Raw genomic sequence first — 9,093 nt, forward strand, 5'->3', positions numbered from 1 at the left:
ATTAAAATGGAGTTAGCGTAAAATGAACGTAGTCTGTTCAACGTGACTGGCATCAGGCGTAGCATCAACGATAATAGCAAAATACTTGGCTTTTTTGCGTTGATCTAATATAGTTTCCCTCACGTGTTTTGCACAAATTCCTATAAACTCGTTTTTAATGTCTGGGGAAATATAGTGAACTTGTAAACGTTTGTACTGCTGTTGTGAAATCCTAACTTTCTCCAAATGATCTCTAAGTATCGGATCATATTGGCTTATGAGATCTTATACTTATACTTTCGCCTCTGAAAGCTGGGCCTCTTTGACCCAAAAATAAAATAGTGTCCAAAATTCTATATAAAATTTCCTTCCACTTTTGAGTTTCAGTGATTAGCTGTTCATTAATAAGTGTATCACTTGTAACCTCCTTTTGAATTAGATTTTGTAAAGACCGCCATTGAATATAACATTTAATGTGATCTTGAGTATATTCGTATGATGGCAGTTTATCGTATAGCTTCTTCCATACTTGGAATTTCGAATATCCGCAGAACAAATTTTAGGTCGATTTAATGAAGTATTGGTGCTTAACAGACGACATGGTAGACAATAAAAAGTATTGCTATTGGCGCTCCACACTAAATAGTACCGCTCGAAGTCGTTTAAACAATCTGGACTTTGATACAGAGTTGGTGGTATTGTTGGAAGACTTTTTGAAGATGAACCTTCATCAGTGTCACCACGAAAACTTTACGATTTCGGATTCATGTAAACATACATTTTTGTTTGATGTTTTTATTGTTTCCTCAGGCCCAGGCAAAAAATCATTATCAATATTCGTTGCTTTTGAAATTCGGCTTAAAATTTGCACATGGAACAACTAAAAATGTCTTAGTACCTCTAAATCGCGGGCCCCCTGAGAAACACATTTTTGTTTGATGTTTTTAGTGTCTGCTCAGCAGGGTCAGACTTACCACTAGGCTGACTAGGCTGTAGCCTAGGGCGGCAAAGTTTTGGGGGGCGCCATTTAGGGGGGAACATTTTTTAGAACCTAACGACAGAATAATTTATGATTTGGAAATCAAATGTGTAAGGAAAAAAATTATATTGGATAATCATTTATATCTCAAATAAAGGAAAATAATATGAAAAACATGTATGTACCTATATCAATAATTTAATACAAGGAATTTGTTCATTCATTTCATGGATCATCAGTCGTAAGCATTCAGATAAATGCGCGACAATTTTTAAAGTGTGTGCAACAGAGCGTTTTACATGTCGTCTGCTACTCTGTGCAACAACGTATCACGTGACTTTGTTTCTCACTAGAAACAAGCGACTGCATAATGCCAGCATGAAAAGTTAGCAACTTGCGAAACTTCCATTTCAGCGTTTGTTACTAGAATTTCCCAGTTCCATTTTTGGGGTTAATTTAGCTATAAGTTCCAAAATTTTCTGGCGACACTGGACTAGAGAAATATGAGTGCTTGGTTGCACTTTTCGTTGTAGGCCTAACAGGGTTGAAAATATAATTTCCTGGTTTTTCGAATTGTCATTTCCTTTCTAGCCACTCTAAATAATCTTGAATTGGATTTGACTGAAAATCTACCAGTTCACCAACAATCTGCACATAGGCATGATCCAGCCCAATGGGTTATTGACAAATCAACCCGTGAATATATTATTGCGAAAGGTAATGCACAAAACATCGATGGGGATTTCAGTTACCCGAAAAGAGCTTATAATGACTATAACAGATTTTTGAACATTTCACTTTTTTAACGAAAATTGGTGGACGGTGAAAAATTCCTTCGATGTTGGATGGTTTATTCAAAGAATAGGGATCTGTTTACTGCGTTCCGTGCCTTATTTTCGAGAATCAATCTTCATTTGCAACTGAAAATGGATTTAATGAAAAAAATGCTATTCAAAAAGTCAGTCAACACAAGAACTCCCTTCAACATCAGAATTGTATCAGACAATTCCAAGATAGGAGAAATTTGTCTAGCAGGGTAGACCAGGCTTTGGAAATTCAACTTAATGAAGAAATTAAGTATTGGCGAGATGTACTGCAACGCGTTGTAGCAGCGATAAAAAGTTTGGCTTCCCGCGGGCTTTCGTTCAGGGGAAGTAATGAGGTTTTTTGTTCCGTGAATAATGGAAATTTCATGATGGCTTTAGAGCTCATTGCTCAATTTGATCCATTCCTAGCCAACCATATCGAAAAGTTTGGCAACAAAGGCCCTGGCAGTATTTCTTATTTATCAAAAAACATTCTCGAAGAATTTATCCAACTGATGGCAGATCTTGTATTTGAAACTATTGTCGATGAAATCAAAATTTCAAAATATTTGTCCATCATTGTTGATTCTACTCCTGGCATTTCTCATATCGATCAGTTGTCTTTTGTCGTAAGATATGTAGAAAACAATGGTTGTCCCGTGGAACGATTTATTAAATTTATTGAAAGCTGAGGTCATAAAGGTGATGATATGCGGGAAGCTGTTGTATCAAGGTTAGAATTTCTAGGGCTGGATATTGCTGATTGTCGTGGGCAAACGTATCATACAGCCAGAAACATGACCGGAATTAAGCGTGGCCTGCAGGCACAAATTAAACAGTTGCATTGGTTTGCAGAATACACTCCATGCTCCACGTATTCTCTGAATTTGGTAGGATCTTCCGCAGCAGAATGCTGCAAAATTACGATTGATTTTTTTGACGTTGTGCAGAAGGTATATAATTTGTTCACTGCATCCACTAAACGATGGGAAATTCTACAGTCTTCTGTTCCAGAAAGTAAGAAAATAATAAGTTTGAAATCTTTATCAACCACTAGATGGTCGGCCAGAAATGACGTAGTCAATACACTCGAAAAGTTTTATCTGGAAGTGATTTCTGCGTTACAAAAGATGGAGAATAACGAAACAGAAAAACCTTTGGTGCGCAGCGAAGCCAAAAGAATCCGGGATAAATTAGAATCTCTTGAAACAGTCTTTATGGTTGGTTTTTGGCATTTTATTTTTCCACGTTTCGAAGCAGTCAGTAAAAAATTGCAATCTGTTTCTACTACAATGGACCAAGCAATTCAATTGTACGATGGACTTCTTAATACTGTTAAAATGATGCGTAATGATTTTGACATTTTTGAAAAAAAAGCCCTTGAGGTATCAGTCAGTAAAGAATATAAGACTTGGCAAAGTAGAAAAAAAATCAGGAAAACTCAGTTTGATGAAAAAAAAGAAGGATATGTAACATTGTTGGGCAGAGAAGACTTGAGAGTCAATTTTTTTAATGTTATCATCGACAATTTACTCTGCAATCTAAAAGAAAGAAGTTCAGGACACAAAAACGTTTTAAAAAAATTTTCTGCGCTCATTGAATTGAATACTTTATGTTCTGCAGACCTTCGTGATCAAGCAAAACAGTTGTGTGAATTTTATCACGAAGACTTGGAAACATGCTTTGGGGATGAGTTAATTAATTTTAAAATGCACTGCAGGGAAATGCAGATATCCAATTTTTCACCAACAGAAATGCTAAAATTTTTGCGGAAAAATGATCTTCAAATGGTGTTTCCAAACGTCGAAATAGCTTATAGAATACTTGTATGCACTGCAGTAACAAACTGCAGTGCCGAAAGATCTTTTTCATGTTTACGAAGAATAAAAAATGATTTACCAACATCAGAACACCGAACTTCGGCTACGGCTTTACTTGCAATTGAATCTTCATTATGTGTAAAACTTGATTGTGATAAGTTGATAGAAGAATTTGCAAAAGATAAGGTTCGACGCAAATTATTGTGAATAAGTGTATTTTTATCCAAGGGTCAAAATTTGTTAAGCATATACATATGTATGTACATGAAATTATTAATATAAATGAAAAAGTATCAGCTAAAAGTATGTAGATATTATTTGTTACGATTTATTTATTTCATATACATATCCAAGAGAATTTTTAAAAAGTGGGGGAGGGGGCGGGCGCATAAAATTAAACAGCCTAGGGCGACTAATTCCTCAAGTCCGACCCTGCTGCTCAGGCCCAGGCAAAAAATCATTATCAATATTCGTTGCTTTTAAAATTCGGCTTAAAGTTTGCACATGGAACAACTAAAGGCTGTCCTGAATCAAAAAAAAAAATGTCTTAATACCTATAAATCGCGGGCCCTTGACAAACCCCGGGCCCGGGGGGAATCCCCCAATTCCCCCCTCTCGTCGGGCCATGGTGCCAGCACCGATCCCTGTGGTAGGCCAACTGGTACCTCACTTTTCTGGGATAAGGATTTTCCAAATTGTTCTTTGATTTCTATTATGGAGGAAGTCTTCAAACCATTTTGACTCATTACCAGTGACACCTATGTTGGCTAGCTTTTTTATTAGTAGCTTTTGGTCTATCGTCTCAAATGCACGTTTTAAATCCAAAAATATAGCTATTATATGTTTATTCCTGCTTAGGTTTTCTTTCCAGTTCGCTATAACTAAATTCAAAACACTTTCACAGGAATGTTCCTTCGGAAACCTGATTGCTTGGGGATAATAATCTCTTTGTCATCTAAGTATTTCACAAGCTGTTTTTTTACCACTGTTTCTAGTATTTTCTCGTCACATTGTAGCGTATTAATTGGTCTGATCTCATCCGCTTTAATGGTATTTTTAACTTTTCTATCGGCACAACTACGGAAGATTTCCATAACTTATACCTATATGACACTACTTTATTTTCGTGTATTTTTTTCTTGTATTTTATCTTCAATTTTTTGTCGCACTCCCACCTAATACGGCTTCAGTACTGGTGTAAGTGTGTAAACTATATTTCAAAAAAACTAACGAAATACAAGAAAAGTAAAATCTAGTTCATTAAAAACAAACGAGCCAGTTTGTATTTCGATATGTTTTTTTGACATTCGGCCGTTTTTTCTTTATTTTTTTCTGACACATGAAAATTTGTTTTTAGTTTGAAAATTTGGTGCATAAAAACACAACTAAAATCAACTTTCTTGTGAAAAAAGTGAACCATTAGAGACCGAAATAATTTTCGCGTGTTATTTGCATTGTTTTTATTGTTAAAAGTGTTAATGTAAAAATAAAATGTAAAACATAAACAAGAACATGTCAAACTCACTAATTTTGGAGGAATAGTGGTCTCGCTTTTTCATGATGGAAATTGTTTTTGTGTTTTGAAGTTCCGATAAAGTTTCGTCAGTTTTTTTAGTTTGGAATCCAAGCAAAAATAAAGTAGTGTCATATATGCTTTAGGAATTTATGGTTTCGGGTAGTTTCGCATTGCTTCTATGCGCTGAGTGGTTGGCTTAAGTCCTGCCTTGTCGATTGTATGTCCGAGGTAGACCACGTCTTGTTGTGCGAACGAACATTTGTTGACATTAGTTGAAAGGCCGTGCTGTCTGAGGCGGTCGAACACCATTCTTAGGTGCTTTTTGTGTTCCCCCATGGACTTAGATGGGGAATGGGATATCTGTCGGGCACTGTGACTTTGTTTAGTCGGCGGTAGTCACCACAAGCGCGCCAATTTCCATCTTTATTTTGCACGAGATGTTGTGGGCTGGCCTATTCGCTCTTTGACAGAACGGAAATACCTTGTTTTAACATACTGTCGAATTATTTTTTGGCTGCTGCTAGTTTTTCTCCAGCGAGCCGATGCGCCCTCTCTGCGACGGGTGTACCCTGCGTGGGTATGTGGTGCTTTACGCTATGCTTTGGCGTGATGGGATTATTGGGTTTAGTGATTCCCTCTAATTCCGGGAGGAGGCGTTCCACAACTGTTATGAGTGGCGGATGTAACGTGTGTGGCCGTCATTTCTTGCATTGATGCTTGAGGTCGTGGAGACTGTGACCTTGTAACGATTGAGTTAGAGTGCACCAGCCTCCGGCGTAGATCGACGAGCAGGTTGTTATGTTTGATGAAGTCGGCACCTAATATGGGATGCGCAACGTATGCGACTGTGAATTGCCACTTGAGAGTTTGGCCCAGACCAATGTCGAGCGTTAGTTGATGTAAGCCGTAAGTTATTCACACTTATTGTCATTGTCATTGTCGGTGTTCGACAGTGGCATAAGAACACAAATATATTAAAAACAACAGTTTATATGCACTTCTAAAATTTGTAGCGTTTTAATATGTGGAAGAGTGTTATTGATTAGTACAATATAATTTGACAAAATCTCCCCTTACTTATTCGTGCTTCTCTTCTTCCGTTCGTTTTTAAAAAGAACCGGAAACGGCTAATATTACAAAGAATCGAATTATACAATATTCACAGTGGTATAAGAATTCAAGTTACAATAAATAATAATAATAAGAGTTATCATACGAATAAAAAAAGAACTTAAATTTTGCTTGGCTCAGTTGGGTCCGTAACATTCCGCCTCCCGTGAATCGAAGGCAAGTCTGCGTAGATTCCCACCTTTTGTTTTAACCAGCGCCGATCTAACTTGACCATCAGGAGCGGGATACACCTCCAGAACTATTCCACGTTTCCATTCGCCTCTGCTTTCCTTGTTGTCGCAGATAATAACCACGTTACCGACCCCTAGCGGCTTAACTGGTTGTTGCCACTTGGTGCGCCTAGTTGGAGTTGGCAAATATTCCAACATCCACCTGCGCCAGAATGTTTGTTTCAACCGCTGCACAATTTGCCGTTGTTTTCGAAGACACAGGTTTTGAGAAATCAGATGTTTGAATGTAGTTTGAGCAACCTAGGATGAAGTGGTTAGGATCTATCGGATCCGAGTCAGCGCTATCGATGGATAAATGTGTGAGCGGCCTGGAGTTTACCAGGTTTTCAGCTTCAATAAGCAAACTTTGTAATGTTTCTATTTGTGGTGCTACTTCCTTTAAAATGATTAAACTCTCTTTACACTGCGGACCATACGCTCCCGTGCGCCTCCAGCCGATGGATTAGCTGGTGAGTTAAATATCCACTCAATTCCGCGCCGACTGCACTCTGCTTCCAATCCCTTTTCAACACAAACCCATTCAATTTTACTTGCTCCAACGAAGTTTGTACCTCTGTCGCTGCGTATACGTACAGGTATGCCTCTGCGATTCACGAAATTCTTCAAGCATAAAATTACTGCGTCAGAAGATAGATCTTGTGCTATTTCCAAGTGTATAGCCCGAACTGTCAAACACGTAAATAGTGCAACCCATCTTTTTTCACGCCGGCGGCCTATAGATACCATAATGGGCCCAAAGCAGTCTTGGCCAGTGTACGAAAATGGTCTATCATACGGCGTAAGTCGATCTATGGGGATTCGTCCCATTAGTGGTGGATTCGGAGCTGCTGACTTGTTTTACAAAGCTGGCATTCATGCTGTACTGACGGTGGGAGGTTTCGTATATTGGGTATCCAATATTTGCTTCTAATAGCGCAAATGATGGCTTCTTCATTTTGATGATAGAACATTTCATGATAGTGACAAGTAATTAACCATGCCATCGCATGATTTTTTGGCGTTATAATTGGCCGTCCTGTATACACTGGAAGTTATTCAGCATTGTCGATTCGGCTACTCAGCCGCAGTACTCCTTCGTCATCAAGCACCGGCGTTAGACTAAAAAGTGAACTATTCTTTGGCAGGATCTTGTTATTTCGTAGTAAAACAATATCTTCAGAAAATGCTGCTTCCTGCACGAACCGAACTAGCATATACTCTGTCTTTTTTAACTCGTATGCATTGATTTTGCAATCTTCTCGCGTAGTTGTATTATTCCGTAAATATGTCTTGAACTTCGAAATTGCAAATCTTACACAGGTCATAACTCTCAAAAATTTATAATAATTGGAATACTTCATAAATGGTATTTCGTCTGCATCGGCTTGGATAGTGAGGAGCTGCTTTGTCCGGTTCTCTTCTTCTTCTGAAATAATCGACACTTCTTTTGGCATAACGGAGCAATTTTTTTCCAGGCACTCGAGGAACGAAGGTCCAAGGATCCACCTAGAGTTCGATGAAAGCCTAACTTCCTTCTGCGGTCTGGTCGCATCATCAGCTGGGTTTTGAGACCCTGGAACCCACCTCCACTGTAAGACTTCAGACGAGTGAAGAATTTCAGATATTCTATTGGACCCAAATTGCTTAAACCATCACGTATCGGAGCCATTGTATTACGGTCTTTGAATCTGAGTAGAACAATATTTTTTGTGGTTTTACGGTGTGACTGCTTAAAATAATGTCTTTAATTCGCGTTTCCAGAACTGCAGACTGAAGCTCCAAATGTGGGTTCGATAACGGCTTCAGTGGGCTACAACGGGATTTCCCAACAACAAAACGGCTGCGTAAGCAAGCTCGCTCGCATCGACAAATAAATGAAGCTGAATATCGGTTGAGGGAACCCCGAAATCTAAATGATAACATCTGGATATATTAAATGCTGTTAGCGTTGTGAGGGACCTGTACCAGGATACCAGGTTTCGTTAATTTCATTCGGTAGGGGTTCATGCCAGTCAATATTTAACTGCCTAACTTTTGCAGCAAAATTTTTTGGTACTAACGTTATGTTAGATAAAAACCCATACGGATCAAAGATAGACATTGTAAGATCCAACAGTTCCGCTTTAGTCGGACGCCGATTACCATCCAAAACTTGCTTTGGTATTCTTGAAAACATTAGCTTAAAAGTGAATGCATCGCGATTTGCATCCCAGTGCATGCCTAGCAGTTTTTCGTAAATTGATACAAACCACCACACACATATTTCATAGTTTAGTGTATTCCTCCGGCATCGGCTTTTTGTAAGTTGCTCACAGAAGTTCGTTTGAGTTCGACACAAAGCCTCGAAGTTCGAACCCAGCTTTTTGGTGAATGTCAGTTACCGGCTCTGTAACGCGTATAGCTTCGTTTACACTAGAAAAGCTGTCCACATAGTGGCGATCAACAATCGCTTCTACAGCACGCGGATACTCTTCTTTAAATCTACTCGCAGTCAGATTTTTTACGTACTGGGCCGAGCATGGAGAACAAGCGGAGCCGAGAATCATTGCAACCATAACGTACACATCGTCTCGCATGATCACCCTTTCTCCAAAGGAATCGCTGAGAATTTTGATCTGGCTTGCGTGTATTTACGCGGTCGAACATTTCGCGA

This window comes from Eurosta solidaginis, chromosome 5, assembly GCF_040869045.1.
Source record: "Eurosta solidaginis isolate ZX-2024a chromosome 5, ASM4086904v1, whole genome shotgun sequence".
Taxonomy (NCBI): domain Eukaryota; kingdom Metazoa; phylum Arthropoda; class Insecta; order Diptera; family Tephritidae; genus Eurosta; species Eurosta solidaginis.